General features: G+C 40.3%; 1 pseudogene; it reads right to left on the bottom strand.

The window, feature by feature from the left end:
• Positions 1–10,859: 10,859 nt before the first annotated feature.
• LOC144252547 (ankyrin repeat domain-containing protein 34B pseudogene) lies at positions 10,860–13,682 on the bottom strand (annotated as a pseudogene).
• Positions 13,683–22,403: the final 8,721 nt, after the last annotated feature.

Raw genomic sequence — 22,403 nt, 5'->3', positions numbered from 1 at the left:
GAAGAACATCTTCTAAATTATTTTCTGTTTTGGTTTTGTAATCCTCTGCTTTGGTCTGAATTAATTGCCATATCATGATTATAGGCTTGTGCTCAGTTTTTCTAATCAAAAAGTGCTTATTATATGCTTACTCTGTTAGACATATGTCCTTGTAATGCTTCATTTATATAAAAGATTTGATAAGAAGAGACTAAAGTGGGCTTAGTATAATAATAATTTACCAAATGTTTTCCAAGCTAGATTGTAAATTCCTTCACAGTAAGGGTACATACATCTGTATCCTTTGCTCTGCCTGGCATGGTCCTGAGCAAGGCATTCAGAAAAATATGTTGCTTCTTTGATTTAGTAAAATTTGATTTACCAGAGAATGCCCTAAGGTATAATTTGCCTTTTGTTAATCAATTATTTTTTTCTCCCAGAAAATCAATTAGTTTTCTATAGAGAAAAAAAAGAGTTTTGGTTTTGAATGCAGACAGATTTTCTTTACAGCCCCATTTTTGTCCTTTACTAGCCACAGACTTTGGGCAATTTTAATGACATCAACTCTCACTTTCCTCATCCATAAAGTGGGGAGTAAATTGAGCATTCTCTCAGAAAGTTGTGAGGATTAAGTGAGACTCACATTACACAGACATCTAACTCAATGCCTATCACACAGTTAATGCCCTACAGATAGTTTCTTTAAACAAAAAAGACAACTTATGATTATGTGCATTATAGATAGATGGTTCTAAAAGATACAACACAAAACACTGTAGACATATACTTAAATAGTTATAGTATTTCTACTTTAATATTCATCTCTAGTTGAGAACAGTGCTATTTGTCATATAACACCTAAAATTTCATTTTCTGTGGTTGTTTGCCAAAATGAAAGGTGCAATTTCATATTAAAATTTTTACAATTGTAATAAAATTTTTTTTAAATTACAGTAAAAATTTTGTTTTCTACAATGACATATATTAATTACTTTTGTACAAAGACTTGACTTAATAAATAAACTGCATTTTGATAAAATTTGAAATAAAATTTATTTGTCCAGAAGGAATTGCTACTTGATTATCTTACCCTTGATAATATTTTTAAATATTAATATTATAATTCCTTTATATTGAGAAATCTATAAGCAGAATAGCACTTAGATTAAGATGTAAAGGTGTTCTTAGGAACAAAAACACCCAAGGGAGTTATAAAATGTATTCTGTTAAAGTAAATTTTGAATGACTATCCATATGGGAAAAATAACCTTGAATCCCTACTTCACACCATACATGAGTAATTTGAGATCTTAGGCCTAAATGTGAAAGCTAAAACTATAAAGCATTTAAAAGAGAATAAGAATATTTTTGTGACTTTGGAGTAGGCAAAAAAAAAATTTTTTTTACTTTTTAATAACCAGAAAGCACTAACCAGAAAAGAAAAAAATGATAAATGAACTTTATCAAATTTTAAAACTTCTCATCAAAAAACCACCATTGACACATACCTGACAGGGCTTATATTTAAAATATATGAAAAATTCCTGTAAACTCATAAGAAAAAGCCAAAAAAACTAATTAGAAATGAGAAAAGACTTGAAAAGATGCTTCACAAAAGAAGATAGTCAAATGGCCAAAAGAATATGAAAAGGTTCACAATCGAATTATTCATCCAGTAAAGGCAAATTTAAACCACAACGGAATACCAATATATACCAATGAGAAGGTCTAATTTTTTTTTGTACCAGAGATTGAAACCAGGGCATTAACCACTGAGCCACATACCCAGCCACCTTTTATTATTATTTTATTTTGAGATGGGATCTCTCAAATTTGCTGATAGACTCACCACGTTGCTGAGGCTGGCTTTGAGCTTGCTATCCTCCTGCCTCAGCCTAGGGCGCTGCTGGGATTGTAGGCGTGTGACATCCTGCCTTGCAGAAAGGCTAAGAATGTTAATGAGGACCAATGGTGCATTGTAGGAAAGAAAGGAAAGCAGTTTGGCAGCTTCATATAAAGACAGTATCTATACCCAGGGCCCAGCCATTCTCGCTGTAGCATAAATTCAAGAGGAAAGAGCTAATATGTGTGCATAAAAAGATCTCTACAAGAATTTTCATGGGGTTGGGGCTCTACCTCAATGGTACAGTGCTTGCCTTGCACATGTGAGACATTGGGTTCTGTCCTCAGCACCACATAAAAATATTGTGTCAATCTAAAACTAAAAAAAAAAAAAAATTAAATGAATGTTCATAACAACTATATTTTTAGCCAAAAATAAACTAGAAACAACCAACTTTCCATCAATTAGAAGATTGCTAAATGGCAAAATCACTAAAAATGTTTGAACTACTGATACGTAAAACAAAAAGGGTAAATATTAAAAACATGCAAAAGGAACAGTTTACATGAGCCACATAGTATAAGCATCCATTTATATGAAGTTCAAGAAGAGCCCAGACCAGTATATTGGGATAGAAGTCAGAACTGTGGTTACCCATGGGCATGGGTAGATTATTTTCTAAGATGAGGCATATGGGAATGTTTGAGGGTTGATGAAAATGTTCTGTATCTTGTTCTTGTGGTTATTTCAATGTGTATGTAGTCAAAAAATTATTGAACTGTACATTTTACTGTATGTAAATTATATATATATGAATTTCATGTGGAAAGATGTTACAATCTATCTTGGCAGGTTGTAAAATAACATTATGGTATCATACTATTTATGTAAAATTGTATGTATTTATATTTATAGAAAAATTTTGGAAAGAAGTTCAAACATGAAAATAGGTAAATGGTTAAGTATTAACTATTTGTCCCTTCTCTAGTTCTCCAGTCTAACATATTGAAATCCCAAAGCCTCCAAATGCTATTGCCCAAGACTGGCAGAGTAACCCTAACCCTAACTCTGATAAGATATTCATTCAGTTGTTCAAAAATTCAGAATGACTAACTTATGCTATGTGCATGATTTTAGTCAGTTATTTCCCTGATGTGACCAAAAGACCTGACAAGAATAATTAGAGGAGAAAAAGCCTACTTTAGGACTCACAGTTTCAGAAGTCTTAGACCATCGCCTGCCTACTTTTTTTCTTTGGAACCCGAGGTGAGGCAGAATATTATGGTGGAAGAGTATAGGGGAGGAAAGCAGCTAGGAACATGACATCAGGAAACAGAGCGAGCTCCACTCTTCAGGGACAGAATATATACCCCAAAGTCACTCCCTCAATGACCCTCCTCCTCCAACCATACCCTACTTGCTGACATTCACCACCCAGTTAATCCCTACTAGGTACTAATGCACTAATTAGGATAAGACTCTCATAACTGAATCATTTTGCCTTGTCTCATATGTGAGCTTTTGGGGAACATCTAAAATATCTAAACCATAAGAGCATATATGAGTATATCACAATTAATTTTGTAGAACTATTACATACCAATTTAAAAATAATGAATAATAGAAGGAAGACCAATAGAGCAGAGAAAGGGAATCAGGGGAGGGGGTGAGTGAGCAAGGTATTAAAATAGAACAAATGATGTTATATGCATTTATGAATATGTCAAAATGAATTCCACTGTTATGTATGAATATAATGAACTAATAAAAAATTAAAGAAAAGCACAGTTGATTTTGGCCCTGTAAGAGTGATAGAATTGCTAATTATTCAAATATGTACTAATTTATCCAGTGGGAAATTATTAAAAGTAATTTGGAACAGTTTGCTTATTTGCTAAGATTTTGGTTCTTTGCACACACACACACACACACACACACACACACACACACCCATATTTAATTGGATATCTAGTGAATATATAGAAAAATGCTCTCTAACTTCATTAACTAAGATGTAAATCTACCTAGTAGGAGCTTATAACCTACTTATACTCATACAGTCATGAATCAATGCAAGAAAAATGACAGTAGTGTAAAGAAATTCTTTCTATAGAAAATGAGAGGATAATGAATAAGTGGAGCCAAGAACAGCTGATAATGAGGTCTTCAAGCAGTATGGAGGGATCCTAGGGAGCTCTGGGGACCTCAGCAGCAGGAGTTCAGGGTATAGTGTTTGAGTAGCCCAATCAATGTCAGCCTTCTACTTGCTGTAATTACTTCTCTCCCCTCTTTCTACCCATCATCCTTTAGTCTGGGCACCAGTCACCTGTTTTATTTTTTTAATGAGAATCCCATGAATCCTCCCAGCTCAGTAGGAACTCTGAAGAAGGAAGGAAACAGGCATCAAATCTCTCTGTCTAATTTGCTAAGGTTCCTACCCTAAGGAGCTTATGTTCTAATAGGGAGAGAGAGAGAGAGATGTGAATGATGAGTTGCACACTTGCTAAAACTCCTCAGATCTGGGTGTGGTGAGAGCTTGAAGGAGACAGCAGGGAGGGCACGCTTGGGCTGTGTTTTGAAAGATGAATTGGGTTCACTCATAGGAAGGGCCTTTCAGTTGGAGGGGGCACACCAGCCAGTGGGGAAGATACTGATCTGACATAGAAATTTTTAAAAATTACCTGTGGCATACTAGACTCTGAGGCAGGGACTGCATTCCTTTTCTTTACTAAACTTTGTATCTTTTGTCTTAGACAGTGGGGGGCATTGCACCTTTTTTTAATATTTATTTTTTAGTTGTAGTTGGACACAATACCTTTATTTATTTTTATGTGGTGCTGAGAATCGAACCCAGGGCCTCACACATGCTAGGTGAACGTTCTGCTGAGCCACAACCCCATCCCCCCCATTCCCCCCAAGCCCTGCCCTGCACCTTTTAAGTAGAGAAAGGTTATAATCAATTTTGAGTGTTAGAAAAGTGATCAGAGTGACAGAGGAGGAGAGAGACAAATTAGGAGACAGGATTCTCAAAAGTGAGAGAAGATGAAGGACAGAATTATGATGGAAGCAGAGGGGGATGGAGAAGCTCAACAGATAGAGGAAAGGCTAAAAAGGAAGAATTCTACAAAGCTTAAAACTAGTCAAATGAGTATGGGGGAGAGGGAGGGGTCTAGCGTTTTTAGGTTGTATGTCAGAAGATCAGGTGATGCCACTGAACCCAAATAGAAAAGAGGCCAGGGTGTGGCTTTATTTCTCAGTAGCTCACTGATTTTTCTACTTCATACCAACTTTGGGGAGAGGGGGAATGAAAATTCCATCTGCCTGATTCTGAACTTATCTTCCATTTTAAGAAAGATTTTTCTAAAAAAAATTAATCCTATCAGTTTTTTAAATACCATTTTCCCTGCTCTCCCCACTGTGTATATACTTCTCCCCACCTAAGTAATTTTTACTTTACTACATATTTAAATTATTTCCTAATTATTGTGGTTTGGACATGAGGTATCCCCCAAAGCTCATGGATGAGTAGATGCAGGGACATTCAGAGGTGACATTATTAGATTAATTTAGTGATTGATCCATTTGATGAATTAATGATTTGAATGGATTAATAGGTGATACTGTAGGCTGATAGGGCATGGCTGAGGAAGTAGGTCATGGGGGCATACACTTGGGGACTATATTATGTCTGACTTCTTTTACTTTAAAGCTGTCTCTGCTTCCTGGCTGTCATCAACTGGGCAGTTTTCCTGCACCATGCCCTTTCATCTTGATGTTCCACCTCATCTTGGGCCCAGAGCAATGGAATCATCTGACCATGGATTAAACCTCTAAACCATGAACCAAAATAAGTTTTTCATCTTCTAAGTTGTTCTTGTCAGGTCTTTTGGTCATAGCACTGAAAAGTTGATTAACACAGTAATCTTAATAAAGCTACCCACATGGTCCCATGATTGGAGGGAAAGAAAGCAGGCAGGCTAGAAGGGCTCCCAGCCTCCTGTCCTCTTAAGGAGGTTGCTTATGTTCCTGTCTTGCTACAAGTACCAGTCAGACTCACCTGGTGACTGAACTGTCCTGGATCCGTCTGGCCGGTGCTACAAAAGCTTCAATAAGGCTAGTCATTGTCCCTTTCTTCTTAATCCCTTCTGTGGAATGAAAGAATAACAGTTTTGGAAATTTAATTGAAATTTTGTTTGTGAAAGTCTGTTGCTACTTTTGTCAATTCAAGGGCCAATTAAAACAACAACAACAAATGCTTTCAATGTGTAGGTGTAGCTCAGGGGTAGACTTGCCTAGCATGCATGATGCCCATACAGTCCCCATATAGTAAAACAGCAAACCAACCAACCTCTGTGTTAGAGTAGAGGGCTTGTGCTCTTCACAGAACCTGTTGAGCTCTGCTTCCAAGCTGGGGCTCGTTCAAGGATTCTTCCATGACTTCCCCAGACAGAGGTGGACTTCTTCTGCTGCTGACAGTTTTGTGTAGGGACTGATAGTTGAAAAAGTGTGTGGTGGTGTGCCCCAACCCTGCGGGTTCTGAGGACTTGAGGATGGTGTTAATGGGGTTGTGATAGCTCATGTTTACCACAGGACATGATAACAGAAGGGTGCCCCTGTGTGTGCCTCAGATTCCATCCACATTCTTTCTATCTCTGATTTTGTAGTTCTGAGAATCACTCCAACTAACACTATGACCCCTTTTGGAAAGGAATCCAGAGTGAGTAGTGGAAGAAGTATCATTATGTCCTTTGGTGGAAGTGTTTTTCCCTTGGATGCCAAAGGAAATTTCTTTCCAAATTGACAGGAAGCCCCTTTGAATTGAAATATTTTGCCTGGCAATCAAAATTTGTGCCACTATAATCAACCCCTGATAAACACAAAAATATGGCTAAAAAGTCTTGTGGTGATTGAAATCCCCAAATCTACTTTTGACAATTAGTTTTCCACTTGTCCCAACTTTACATAATGCTATTAATAAGAAAAGGTTATCTCAAAGAACCTTCTGGTTGAAAGAACTTTATAGAATCTCTTTTGTCAAATGTCTGATCAACATCCTCTCTGCTTATTTCCAGAAATGGCAGTTCACATCTTTCTAGAACAGGCTTTTCCATAGAAAGAGAGTTTTTAGTAGCTACAAGGGAACTGAAATGTTTCTGTAACTTCATTTTCTGGTCCTACTTTGTTTTTATCTGGAGGATTCTGGACTAAGTCAATCATCAGTCCTTAGAGTATTGTAGGCCAACTCGCTCATTTCAACTGAGTCCTTTTATCTATAGGCTAAACAACACTAATTATTCAACCTATTTAAAACACTTTCAGGGTCGGTGATGGTGCACACCTATGATCCCAGCAACTTCAGAGGCTGAGACAGGAGGATCAGAAGCTTAAGGTCAGCCTCAGCAATTTAAGGTGTCCCTAAATAACTGATTCTCTCTCTCTCTCTCTCTCTCTCTCTCTCTATATATATATATATATATATATATATATATATATATATATATATGGCTGGGGAGGTGGCTCTGTAGGCTCTGTAGTAACCTCAGTTGTAAAGTGCCCTGGATTAAATCTCTAGTACTAAACAAAACAAAAAAGTGCCTTTACCATCTTTTTCATTTTCTTGTGTATATACTTTGGTTTAAGATTTGGTATCTAGAATTAAAACCACTGTTTCAGATATGACCTATGAGTGCAGAATCAGTAGAAGGCACTGATTAATCTTTTAATAACATAGTCTTATCCCTGTTGGCAATCCCAACATACTTGAATTATATTAAGCTAGGAGTTAAATAAGTGTCATATTTTTCCCTCATTAATTGTCGATCATCTTAATCTTATGCAACTGATTTTCAAAACCTCAATATATGAGATCCATGACTTTTAAGCTTTTAGGCTATTGGTTTTGTTCCAGTGTTCTAGCCAATTAAGGTTCTTTAAAATTTTTTTTTGGTAATGTTGTTAATTGCAACATTAACTATTCTTTCCTGTTTGTTTGTTTGTTTCCTACCTTTTAAGAATTGAAGACATTCTGTATCCGAGGCACATGTTTGTAATCCTAGCAACTCGGGAGGCTGAGGCAGGAGATCATAAGCTAGCCTTGGCAATTTAGTGAGACCCTGTCTCAAAACTTGAAAAAAAAAAGATTGAGAATATAGCTGAGTGGTAGAACACCTTTGGGTTCTATTTCTAGTACTGCAAAAAACAACAAAACAAACAAACAAACTGTAGAAATGGGCTGGGGTTGTAGCTCCAGTGAGTGCTTGCTCAGCACATGTGAGGCACTGGGTTCAATCCTTAGCACCACATAGAAATAAATAAATAAAGGTATTGTATCCATCTACAACTAAAAAAAGAAAATGAAAGAAAGAAAGATACTATAGACACAAAGAAGGTATACAATATAAGGAGTTCTGGCACCCAAGAAGGCTATATAAACTCAAATGTTAATCTATTAAGAATTATGACTTCTCATTGGGCTAGACCCTTCTTGTTTTAATAATGTAGGTTTTGAGTTGGGCACAGTGATGTGCCTATAGTTCCAGCTATTTGGGAGGCTGAGGTAGGAGTATTGCTTGAGCCCAGGAGTTTGAAGTCAGCCTGGGTAACACACAGCAAGACCCATTTAAAAAAAAAGTTTTATTATTATTCAGGTAAGAGTATCAACAAGACCCTAGGATGTCAAAGCATCAGGAAATAAAAAAATTTAAAAAACCTGAGGAATATACTTCTCATCACCCTCACTAGTTCATTCTTTCTCTCCCTCAAGTAAGCCATATGAGAATCAAATTGGATGCACATTGTCAACACTTGTCTCAGTAACTGAGACTGCCCGATGTTCTCTACTGAACAATTCTTACCATTAGTGTCAGCTACATTCTTGGAAGTACCAGTCCCAAGAGACTGAAAATGGTACCTGTAAAACTAGTTAAAAAAGTACCATCAGAATTTCACATGAAATCATACTTACATAAAGTTAAAAATATAATTTAAAATAGATCTTACACACACACATACATACAATCACACACGTACACACTGCAAATATCTGCACATTGGTACCCACAGTATATATTCCACTTAATGGAGTGAAAATTCCCATGGGATCACTTTACAATTGGACTCCAAAAATCTCAGCACCTACAATGTTCTGAAGATGGCTAGCAGGTGAAAAATTCTACCAAATATGGCCCCAAATTTTTAATCCCATAAAAATTTTGTCATGTTGGAATGAGAATATCAGATTTTTCTTGATTTTGTATTTCTTCAAAGTAACATATATGGCTGTTTCCATTGAAAATTGTAGAAATATTTATTATTAGTATTTAAGAAATAAACATCAGCAATAATCAAAATGATATTTTAAATTTTTATTGATACCATTTTTTTATGAACTAATCTGTTTACATACTCATTTAAACTGTATCCTTATAACTTGAACACAAGCATTTTTCTTGACATTTACTCACAAAAAACATTTACCTACTTAAGAACTTCTGGTACAATTTTAAGTTCTGAATAAAAAAATATTTCTAATGTGATGAATATTAATTTTTTCAAAACATCAAATGAAAAACCTCCCATTACTTTTTAAAATAAAAGCCACAAGACATAAATAATCACTATATACATTACAACTTGCTTTTGTCAAATTACCAAGAAGAGCATCATGCCTATTGTTAAGATCTCCCCCATTACAGAATGCAAAGCAATAATATTTGATGTGACAATATTCTGGTTAGTACCCTCAGGTTTTGTATAGTTTGGTTTATTCTGTTTTAGAATTGCTAGAAAGAAGTAAGTAATCTTTGTATAAACACCATACTTTAAGTTATGTAGATAATGTAATCATTTTTAAATATTTTATAATAGTAGCATTTATCTTTTTAGAAGTTATGCACAGGTCCTAAAATACTACGTGATTAGAATGTCACACTGAGGTTATCCTTATGTATCTTTATTATATGAATGTCTAATAACTGCATATTGAAATTAAAAGATATTGCTTAATATTGACCAAATATTTAACACATTTTGTCATTAAGTTTCTACTGGCTTTCTTAATTTTAAGTTTACCTAAACTAATCTAATAATTGGCCTTTCTTTTTTAAAATGAAGCAAGCATTATTTTCTGTTTGTGATAAATGTCAACCTTTTTTTTCTTGTTGGTTGTTTTTTTTTTCTTTTTGGAAGACAAGTATATTTTGATGTAATTTAGGAAGAATGCTTTTTGAATTCTGTATTATCTTGTTATTGGAAACCTGTAGATGCTACTTCCAAAAATAACAGGAATTAAAAGATGTGGTACAAGAATAATACCATTAGACAACAGTTGTATATAAGGTTGTTTAAAAACAACCAAAGCAAAATAAAAAGCACACAAAAACACTTGGCATAGGTTATTAGTAGCTTGTAAAATCCCTGACCCTGCCAGATTGATACTGATTTAGCTGACACCAGGAATACGGGTGGCCTATTTTAACTATAGTGTTTTGACCTTTTAAATTTTTAAATTAATTCTTAACCTACCTTCAGTCAACATTTTTTTTCAGAATTTGATCTTTCTTTCTTTGTACCTTGAGTTGATTGAAGTTGGAACATTTTAGAGCTGTCATTTTCTTTTATGCTTTTTGCATTGTGGAAAATCACCACCTTATTTGTTGACATGAAATGGTAAATAATTATGACTTGAAAACATTGTTTCCTAATAAAAACATTTCTGAAAAATTTTTTTAAAATCTTCAAAATATTGTGACCTTTCTTTGCTCATTTTTGTTTAAATGGAAAACCTGGACCACATGAAGGCTGATAAATATTGGAAGCTTTGAGAAAAATAGCTTTCATTTTGTTTGAGAGAATTCCCTTAGCAGAAGCTGTACAATATGCATATGTTCACAGTGCTTAATTCAAAACATAATATTTTAGTCTACCTAACCACAATGGGCTAACCAATTACAAGACATAAAAGGATGGACATTTAAGCTTTCTATGTGTGTATTTCTCTGACACAGACATCTGAAGACAATGTGTTTTTAGCCTTCTCTTAAAAATTTACCAATTGCTTAATTTGTTCTGTTTGCAAAGACTGTCTCCTTAACAACATTTTTTTACTTTTTAATTCTTTAGGGAAAATAGGAACTGTTGGCATACGCACTTTTTGACCACAAGAAAGAAGACTACAAATCCTATTGTTGACATTGATATCTGACATGGGAGGGTGAGGAATTACAATTAAGCGTGGCAGAAACCCATTGCCTGGTCTGCATAATATTGTGATCTAAGGGAAGGCTCCAGAACCCCGCCTTTCTAAAACTGCAGGATTTCTCCTGCTCAGGGGCCCTGGGGGGATGGTCTCTGACAATTCTTTGGAGCCTGACAATAGTGAAGGAGATGGCGAGAGGATCTTATTTTTTCCTGTAAATGCTTTACCATCTTCTAAAGTTGGTGGAATAAGGCCTCCGGAGAGCTGAGAATCAGAGCTGTAGTGATTCGCCCTTGAGTTTCTTTTTTGAACTATGCTTCTCAAGGTGGAGGTAAATATCGTCTGGTTAGGGTCTGGGTCCTGGTCAACAGGAATTTCAGCGCATGGCTGATTTCCATCTGGAAACAGAGATTGATAATTTATTTCATCATATTACATCTTCCTCGAACCAGCCTGATCAAAGGTTCTGAGCAAATGCACAGTATCTTTTACATCAATGCTTTGGTGCCTTGTGATGAATCGCTTAGAAAGTGCCAGCCCATTGGTTTTGGAGAATTCTTCCTCTGGTGTAATATCCAGGAGCTCCTCTTGCAAGGAGGCCACTCTGTTCTGGGGCTTTAATAACGGGGTACTTTTGATCCAGGCTGGACCCTGGGATAGCCCATGAGGGGACACTGCAGGCTTCCTCACAGGGGAGCCTGGTTCCCAGATATCTGTTGAGAGCCACAGCCAAAGGGGCCCCAGCAAACTTCCAGCTGCCAGCAAACTTCCAGCTGCCGGCTGATGATTGGCTCACAGCGGCCCCAGCAACATCTAGCTGATTGGCTCCTCTGCAGTGATGTTCATTGGGCTGTTTCCCTGCCCTTCAGACTGCCAGCTGATGATTGGCTCACAGCGGCCCCAGCAACATCTAGCTGATTGGCTCCTCCACGGAGCTGCTCATTGGGCTGTTTCCCTGCCCTTTCAGACCATGGAGCTGCTCATTGGGGGACTTCTTTGGTTCCGCCCACGCGACCCAGCCAATCAGCCTCAAGAGGAGGAGGATTGTGGGAGGTGGTGAGGCTTGTGTGGGTGAGAGGCTTGTGGAAGCCGGTGGTGGCAGTTAGGCTCTGAGGGTTTTATCCTGAGGAGCTGCTTTCTTTGGCGATTGTAGTTCTAAAAATAAAGTTAGTTTCTTTTGACAAGTGGCTCCTGAATTGTGCCCAGCCAGACTGCGGCAGGTATCATCACTACTTCCACAGGCCTCCCGGTCTTTAAAGCCAAAAAGCGTCAGTTCAGTTTCAGAAAAATGTGAACGTTGTGATGAGGCTGTTTTGATGTCTATCTCAGAAGGAGTGGTGCAGGTGGCTGGGGAATGACACCCATCGATGTCTGCAGGAGGCATGTTTAGGTACTGTTTGGTAGTGTGCCTCCCAGAGGGTGATTTTGCAGTGGTTATAATGATGACCTCTTTCCCCTTTGCCTTGCAAGCACTAAGGAGAACTTTCAGGGTCTCCCTGTCTTCTGCATTTATTGCATAAACAAGAGCTGAGTAACCAGAATGGTCTTGCAAGCTGAGGTCAGCTCCGCTCTTTAGGAGCAAAGAAACAACTTCTGGACCATCTTTTTCTAAGCAAGCGTGCATTAAGGCAGTTTTCCCAGATTTGTCCTGTATATTGAGATCGGTACTGTTTTCTAACAGGTACTTCACCATTTTGGCTTTACTGACACTCTGGTGATCCACGTGTTTGGTCTTACAAGAAATCATTAAAGGCGTTTCCCCGCGGTCATTGCTCTCATTGATGTAGGCACCACAAATAAGCCCTGGAAGAGAGTTGAGCTGGTGGAATGGTAGATAGCTGCAAAATAAAGAGCCAGGGGAGGAGGCCCAAAGAGAAGGGAGCCCACCCATAAACAGGGCCCATGAAGTTGAGCACTCAGAGATTCCAAGCATTGAAGAAAGTGGCAGGGAGGCACAGGACTGAAGATGAGAGGACAGTTGAAAATCTGCAGACAGAGTACCTGGACCTCCAGCTATTTCACCCTGTCCCAAGTAGCAGACAACTAACTGCAAGAAAACAAAGATTGATAACCTGAGCAAACTGATCAGAAAGGCTCTGAACTTGAAGGCAGCAAGCTGAAAATGTGGATAAAGTGAGAATCTGTAGGCTGAAAGTTGAGATCCCCAGTTCTCTGTCTGCCCTGCTACCAGGAGACTGGAAGCCAGGAAGAAAGAAAATCGTTGCATTTTAAAATTATGAGTCCTATTAAAAATATCTGTGGATAAATGAAGCAGTTCAAACAATAACTATACTCACCCTTCTACACACCCACTCCAAATGGAAATAGAAAGTTACATGAAAACTTTATTCCAAATTTCATACTTCAATTTTTCTCTTCTATCCCTGGATGAGTCTCCTGGCAGCCAGCTGTCAGTTCCTACCAAAGGAAATCAAAGCTATTCAGAGGCACATAAACACCAATGATTTGCTGCAAGCATCTTTCTCATTTAGAGTCTAGTTTTTTTAATTCCTTGTTAAGAAATCTCTACAGTGTTTGTTCAGTTTATCATATTTCACCAATTACGAGTTTGTAAAAGCACCTGGAGTGGATTTTATGCATAGCAAACTGGTGGGTGTCTGTTTGTAGGATGGAGCCTGCCCTGCAGGCCCTTACCTGGTTCATCCAGGCAAGAAGGCTGAGGAAGAAAAGAAAAGAAAAGGGAATTCTCCCAAGGTCCTTCGTCTTACCCACCTGCCTTTCTTAACATCTCTTTGTCTCTTGGATGACCAGTTTGCTGCAGAGCATGGTTCTGTCTGGAGAACTTGACTCATGCAGTGTCTAACATGACAGTGCCGTTTTGGCTGAGGTACTTTAAAAGCTGTCTTGGAGGTGACGGGCTAGGCCTTTCCTATGGCTTTCTCTCCCAATATTTCCCTCAGTTTTCCTTTCATTAGGTCAAAAAAGTTGTTTTCCTTTGTTCCTTTTACTATACTTTCTAATTGGATTCATTATCCCACCATAAAGTGAGTTGTCTGGCTATGGTTGGGGAGAGAGGGAGTGAAACATCAGAAATAGGTTTGAAGCTCAAATTCAGTCCTTCCCACTAACCCGAGTCCTGCCTTTATGCAGAAGAGGCAGCAAGGTGTGTGTGTCAAGAACCTGGGCTGTCTCTCTTCAAGTTACCAACCTTTGGGAAGTCATTTCTCACCCCTAAAATGAGGATAATATCTATGTCACAGTAGACAGTTCTAAGAATTTAAAAATACTCAAATATACTTGTTGCTGAAGAATTCAAAAAATGACAGTTTCTAAACATACATCAGCAAATACAGGTCCTCTGCATGTGAATCCTCTGTGCTGGTGGGGTCGGACAATGAGGCCAAATTTCCTCTACCAATGGGTTCTCACCTTTTGTGGGCATAAACATCACAGGGAGAATCTGTTAAAAATAAGATTCCAGGCTCTATTCCTAGATATTCAATACCAGGTGCTTGCTGCCCACTTCGAGAAAATGTGGGGCAATCTCTTCATTCCTATATGCTATCAACCCCTACCTCTAACTCTTACAGGTCTTCAAGTGGTTTGATGCTCAACTCCTCTGCGGGAGTGAAGGGTAGAGATGGTTAGCCCAGAAAGGAGTTAAGGGAGCCTTTTTGGATTTCAGAGTACAGCCTTGAGTTAGAACAGGCCCCGGGGGTTGGAGGTTTGCTGCCTTGCTCTTCCCAAACAAGTCTGAAAAAACCTGGTCCTGTGGGGAGCCTAAGGCCAGGATGCCCAGGCCAACTTGGAGTAAGGAAAGCCTGCCAGCCACAAGAAAAGCATGCCTCTCCTACCCAGCAAGATGCATCTGAGATTGTCCCAGGAAATGTAAGGGACTGGCCAAGAAGAGTGCTCTTCCCCCTCACCAGTTTCTAAGAATTATTGACAAAATGCCTAAGGGAAGGAGTAGCTAGTACTGTTCCCTACACATACCCACAAAGGACTAGGTATCTTCTATTACCTTGGGGCTGTCCCCAGGACCTTTAGGAAAAATCCTTGGGATATACACACCCGTACATCTCTGAATAGATTCCCCCTCAACACACACACACACACACACACACACACACACACACACAGGTAACAGAGGGGTGGGTGGAGGACAAACCTGCACCTCCAATCTCAGGGAACCAAGATGACTAGATTTCTAAGCTATTGAGGATGCTGGCAGCGTCTCTGGATCCCCGATGGCGATGGCGTCTCTTCAGGCTTTTCCAAGAACGGGAGGGAGCAAATTGCTGTCAGAGAAGGGCAAAGGAAGGTGACTGGGGCGACAGCGTTGGGGCACGGATGGGAGCGGGGCGCATGTTTCTTCACCTCTGTGAGCCAGGGCAGCCGCTGGCGGGCTGAAGCTATTGCCATCCACGAAAGGGGATTCTGACCAGGGCCCCTGAAGAGTGGTTTCCTCACCTCCAGCCCTCTGGGAGGATGCAGCCCACCCTTGGGGAATGGCGCGCCGGAGGGGACAGCCATTGCCCTTATCCCAGGGAAGGCGCACCTCTGCACCCCGCCTCTGTGTGAAGGGGGTCTCCAGCGCGCACATCCTTGGTGCCAAGGATGTGCGCGCTGGAGAGCCACGGGACCCAGCTGCCCACCCCTGTCTGACTCTGGTTGCTCAAGCCAGAGGCAGCAAAGGGCTCCTCAAGCCACAACCCACCCTCTGCGCCCACCCTGCACCTCCTGCTGCCCAGCGGCCCCAGGCACCTGCGGAGATGCGCTCGAGCTGGACCCTCGGACCCGCGCGCTCCTGTGGCCGAGCGCACACCGCTCCCGCTGCGGCCCCGACACCCAGCAGCTTCGCGGCTCGGGTACATTCCCCCAGCGCCGTGAGGCAAAGAAGGAGGAGGAACCCGCATCCTGCGGGGTCCAAGCCCCAGCCGCCGCAAAGCCGGAGCCAAGAACCGGCGGGGATTGCAGGAGGCGAGAGGGTAAGCTCCTGCTGAGCGCACCCCGGGGTGGTGGGGCAGAAGCGCTGGGGAGGCCCATGAAGCCCGCTGCCTCTTGCAGTGTCAGGATGCGCGTGAGGTGCGAGATCCAGAGCCTGAGCTCGAGGGCGGGGCGCAGGAAGGCCACGCGGCCTCGGGGTCTCGGGCTGCGCCTTCGGTGCCCTCCTCCCAGCAGCTGCCACGGCAACCCAAAGTTTCCCCAAGTGCAGCCGGCAGAGTCGGCGCCGCACACTGACCTGAGACTCTCTGTCGAGTTGGCAGCGCCGCCCGTCGCTTCCCTCGGGCAGCTATGACCCTCCAAACTGGTGGCCCCAGGGCGCAAAGCCGGACCAAGCTGCCCACCCCAGTCTGCCGTCGGAACTGGGTAATGGTCTTTGGTCTTCCGTGGCGCCAATCTCAGATGCTAGTCGGTGCCTCCACGTCCCAGCCCCTGGTTGGCAGAGAGAGGCGGGCGGTGGGCTGAGAAGCTTGGAGTGGGAGCCGGGAGGCGCGCACTTCGCCAGAGGCTGGGGCTGTGCGTCGCTTCCTCTAGGAGTGATGCACTGGGAGTGACTGCGCTGCAGGTGGGGGCCAGAGGTTGTTCTCCGAAGCTCCGCCTTCTGTTCTCATAAGCCCGGCCCCCGCCCCTCCTCTGGCCACTGCGCTTTGGCCCCAAAGACTTGACTCGTCCTAGAGCTAGGGTGGCAGGGTCCCCAACGCCCCTAGGATCTTTGGTCGGCTTCTGCACCCCTTTTTCTGTCCAGCTAGTATCCACGCGGCTGGTCAGTGAATCTGCCCTCGGGGGACTCTGCTCTATCCTGGTCACTTAGGCAATGCCAGAGCCTCACTTCTGGTTGGAGTGTTAGTGGGAACAATCATTCTTGTTTTTATTTTTATGAATTCATAACTATATTATACTGCTATTAAGGCTTAATATGACATTCAACAAAAATACAGTTCATATATTAAACTCCGCTGAAAGATCAAGAAAGATGAAATTAAAACAACAGTTTTTGTTGTTGTTGTTGTTGTGGTGGTGGTGGTGCTGGAGATCAAACACAGGGCCTTTTGCACATGAGCCAATGATCTATCCCTCATTGAGCTATATCCCCATACCAAGTATATGGTTTTAACTCTGTGCTTATCTTGGAGAGTCTGACAGAGAAAAGATTCACTGTTTTCTGTCATTCAGAGTCTTTAGAAGCAAGTTCATGGGACATTTTACCCTTGAGGTGGGAGTTGGAAGTCCTGGATCTGGGTTGCCCTTTGCCATGTTTTGTTTGGTGGTTCCCAGAAAGGACTGGGCAAATTTGCTGGAAGTCTTAGGTCTCTTCCCATTGTCTATTTTTAAAGCTTTTTATCTATGTATATGTAGTGTACATATTTAAAGGTGCACATTTCCCAAATTCAGTGATTTTGCACAAATTGAATAATCCAGATTAAGAAACAACACCGCCAGCTCCCCAGAAGATCTCTTTATATCTCCCCCTTGTGGGGAGTAGTGGTTTCAAACAGCATACATTAGTTTTGCTTGTTTGGCACTTGAATCACCTTGTCACCCTGTCACCCTGTTGTTTGACTAATTTACCACAATATTAAATTTTAGAGATGAATACTGTGTGTGGTTGTGGTTTGTTCATTCTTTTTGCTATATAGTATTCCATGATGTGTATACAGCTCAACTTATTTACTTTACTCCTGATAGACATTTGGGTAATATTCAGGTTTGAGACATTACAATATGGCTATAAACATGATACTAGATGTCCTTGGGTGAACATATGTACCTATTTCTGTTGGGTACATACCTAGTACTGGAATTGTGAGTCACGAAGTAGGCATATGTTCAGCTCTGTAGATATTGCCAAACAACTTTTTAAAGTAATCCAATTTTTCTTCCTATGTTATTAATTTCCTATTGCTATTTATTTTTTAAAAAAATTTTGCAGTTGTAAATGGATGGCATGCTTTTATTTTGTTTATATTTTTTCTGTGGTGCTGAGGATTGAATCCAGTGCCTCACATGTGCTAGTCAAGTGCTCTGCCACAGCCCTAGCCTTCCTTTTGTTATTTATTACCACAAACAAATCACTTCAAATGTAGTGGCCTAAAACAATACAATTCTTTTTTTTTTTACAGTCCAAACTGGGTTTTATGTGGCTAAAATCAAGTTGCCTGCAGGGTACCTTACTTTTGTGTGCTCTAGGGGACAATCTGTTTCCTTGACTTTTCTAGCTTTTAGAAGCTTCCCTGCATTCCTTGGCTGGTGGCTCCTTCCTCCAAGCTCAAATCTCTCTCCTTTTTCTCCTCCCATCTCTGTTTCCATTGTCACATGGAAGCATCTGATTCCCCTGCCTTACTTATAGGGAACTTTGTGATTATACTAGGTTCACTTGATTAATCTGCCATCTCAAGGTTATTTTTTTCAAAAATTTTTAGTTGTCAATGGACCTTTGTTTTATTTATTTATATGCAGTGCTGAGAATCAAACCCAGTGTCTCACACATGCTAGAAAAGTATTTCACAACTGAATTATAACCCCAGCCCCAAGAGTCTTAATTTAATCATGTCTACAAAAACAAAGCCCTGAGATAAAATCCATCAGAGGATTTTCCCTGGTGACCTGGTCTGTGTTAAGGCTGGTAGGAGAGGGAGCTGATGTTGGAACACCATGTCTGGCCACCACCAACCTGCCACCACTACCATGTCTGAGACAAGGGCTTTCATGTAGAGAATGAGAGTCTGGGTTGCTTGGGCTGGGGACCAATGCTGAGGGAAACATTAGGGAAAGCAGACTCTGCATTGTGGAGTGGTATAGTCTGAATACATTTGCCAAATTCATATACTGAAACTTAATTGCTAAGTAATAATATTAAGAGACAGTGTGTTTAAGAGTTAATTCATGAGGATGGAGCCCTTAAAAATAAGATTAGGAGTCTGGGGTTGTGGCTCAGCAGTAGAGCAGCCTCACATGTTCCAGACCCTGGGTTCAATCCTCAGCACCACATAAAAATAAATAAGTGAAATAAAGGTATTGTGTCTAACTAAAACTAAAAAATAAATATTAAAAAAAAGAATGAGATTAGGGCCCTTTAAAAGAGCTTGAAGTAGTCAGTTCATGCTTGTCTGTCCTTTTGCCACGTGAGGAAACAGTGTTCACTATCCCAGCAGCCCCCACCAGGATATTGCAATAAGGCATCATCATCTTGAAACAGAGAGTAGCTCTTGATAGACATTGAACCCCTTAGTCTTCCCAGCCTCCAGAACTATGAGAAATAAAGTCCTACTATTTGTAAATTACCCAGTCTATGGTATTTTGCTGTAGCAACACTAATAGACTAAGACTTGTTAGTTGTTAACAGCAGGAAGGCAGTGTTCAACACAACATATGCTTCATTGTGGGCAAGGCTTTGTGGTTTGGAATGTCCCCCACATACCATCAGTCCCTTTCCATCCTCCATTTCTGGGGATGAATCTACTTCAGGATTGATGATGGGATTGTGAGGACTGACTTCCTATAGCAGGAGAGGTAAGGTAGGGTGGATGGGATGCCAAAGCCTGTCCTTCTAAGCTGGGGTGGAGGTATCATCCTGACGGAAACAGGAGTAATATAAATGTTAGGATAATTATTTATCTACCCTCTTGCTGCATTCCCAGAGAGTTTGAAGACAGACCTCTCTGCCAGATGCTCCCTCCAAATGGCCCTCAGATTAACCACCAATAAAGTTCATGGTCCAGAAATCTCTCATACATATTCAGAGTTTCCCAAACATCTTTATATTTTCTAATTCTCTTAAACATGAGCTGACCATCTAGGATTTTCTGACTTGAGAAAGTTTCAAATGTAAAAAAATTAAACCAAATAAATAAACAGAAATATCAAAATTTGGGGGAAATAGACAATGTAGGAAGAAGAAAACATAAAACCCATCACTAATATAATAGATACAATATAAAACAAGAAAAGATATTATGTAAAAGAAACAATCAGAAATAACAAAAGGCTTTTGAAATTTTAAAGAGCAGATATGAAAATATGAAGTTGATAATCTCAAGAGAAAGGTTACATAATAAAAATAAAGTCATCTCTGAAGAAAAAAATGGGGAGGGAGAGGACAGTCAGAGAAAGGGAGAGAGGAAAATAAAAAGGCATGGAGGAAAATAAAAAGGCATGGAGGATGAATCTAAAATGTCCAACATCTGACCAGTAGGAGTTTCAAAAAGAAAGGACAGGGGAAAACATAGGAAGAAATTATCAAGAAGCCAATCCAAAGTTGGGTGCAGTGGCACTGGCCTGTAATCTCACCCCTAAGGGGGTTCTCCTTAGGACAAGAAGCTCTGTAGGTAAGTGTTGAACACTGAGCTTTAGTCACACTGAGCAATGCAGAGCATGTTTTGCTTCTTATATTAATAATTTTCTTCCTCTGGAGAATTGCAAATTCAAGGCCAGAATTTAGTAAGAACCTGTTTCAAAATAAAAAATACAAAGGACTGGGACTCGGCAGTAGAGTATCCCCTGAGTTCAATCCCCCAAATCAGAAAAAAATAGGGAAAAAAAGGATCCAAGAAAATTTCCCCAAGATGAACAACATGTTTCCAGATGTGAACGGCTTGCTTAAGTGCCTAAATCTTTCCATAAAAATAACTGTGGAAAAGGGAACATCTGGAAGCCCCAAATGGGTAACACCTAAAACAATAACTAGTATAAGCACACTATCAAGAATATGGAGTCTTCACAGGAAGAATTGAGTATAGGCATAATCATGGAGTTTAAGTGGCTTCATTTGGGGAGTGGCACCATGGTGGGGATGTCAGTCAAAGGCTAATGGTTTTCTGTCCAAGCCCTGACATACAGCAATTGTTTGACTGCACAAGACATGCACAGGTGTTTCGTCAATAACAACTTAAATGTTAATTTTAAAATTAGTGATAGCTAGAGAGAGAGAGGTAAGATGGGAATGATGGGAGAATCTGGATCAAGCATGTAAGAATTCTTACTATTCTTAGATCCTTTCTTAAGCCTCAAATTATTTCAAAATAAAAAGTAAGAAAAACTAATGATATTCAGTGCTCACCATGTATTTAGTACAGTTAAGCATTTGACAAGCACTATTCCTTTTAGTCCTCACAACTTTTATTATCCTCACCTTACAGGTAAAGAAACCAAACTTCCTTCCTTCATTTTTCAATAATAAACATCTGGAATTTAGAAACACACATTCTAACTGGTTTAGTGTGTGTGTGGCGGGGGGGGGGGGGGCGGTTCCACCCCAATACATTTCCCTGTCACCCACCTCCAACCCCACTCCAAATAGTTAAGAAACATTTTTTTACATTTTTTTTGTTTGCTTGTTTGTTTGTTGTACCAGAGATTGAATCCAGGGGTGCTTAATCACTAAGCCACATTCACAGCTCTTTTTATTTTATTTTTTATATTGAGACGGGTCTCACTAAGTTGCTTACAGCCTTGCTATGTTGTTGAGGCTGGCTTTGAACTTTTGGTCCTCCTGTTTTGGTCTCCTAAGAAAATTATTTTTATTTAGAAAGCTTTTTCTTTCTTTCAGGAGATCAATAAAATGATTTAAAAAAAAGCCTTAGTGACCCAAATTCAGAAAAGCAACCCTTATTCTTCCCATCTCTAATGACAGGTTCTCAGCTTTTCCTCAGTATTTCCAGATCTGTCCTAGAGAATTGAATGGATCACTCAGGCTACAGGACTTTGCTTGTGGTGGGACTTGACTTTGGCTTGGCCTCCAAAGCTCTGGCCTCTCCTGCTTTGGGACCACAGGGTATTGTGGAGGTGGCTCCACCTGGATCTGTGGCAGGCACGTGGAGCTCCATCCCAGTGGAGCCTGGTCCCTGATCATCAGGCCCTGGCCCCCGATCCTCTTAGCTTTAAAATACAGGAAAGTATTTTGCTTTGGCTCTGGAGATGCAAATACACTTTTGAAGGCCTTTTTCACTGAAGAAAAGATTTCGGTACAGTGACTATGATCTATTTTTGGAGGGGGTTCTCCTTAGGACAAGAAACGCTGCAGGTAAGTGTTGAACACTGAGCTTTAGTCACACTGAGCAATGCAGAACATGTTTTGCTTCTTATATTAATAATTTTCTTCCTCTGGTTTCTTTTCATGCTTCTCTTTAGGTCCCCCTTTCCCCTCACTGTTCAACATTTCCCTGATGTTCTCTGAATCCTAACAGCTTAAAGCGGGATGGTTTTTTTTATATAGTTTTCTTTTTTCTGATTCATCTTTGGGAGATAATTGCTTCCCTGCTCTGAGAAGAAAAGAAATGCTTATAATGTGCTAGAAAGATCAGTAGTGAGGGCTAATGCTTCCTTTCAAGAGTTCTATGCTTAAAATCCACAACCCTTAAACTTGGCTGTGCTCAGTCACAGGGAATCCCAGCTGCATGCACCTCTCTCCTGTGCTGCCCAGGG

Source organism: Urocitellus parryii, unplaced genomic scaffold (assembly GCF_045843805.1).
Source record: "Urocitellus parryii isolate mUroPar1 unplaced genomic scaffold, mUroPar1.hap1 Scaffold_45, whole genome shotgun sequence".
NCBI classification, from domain to species: Eukaryota; Metazoa; Chordata; class Mammalia; order Rodentia; family Sciuridae; genus Urocitellus; species Urocitellus parryii.
Note: the sequence above shows the minus strand (reverse complement) of the source record. Positions and strands in the feature narration are given on the sequence as shown.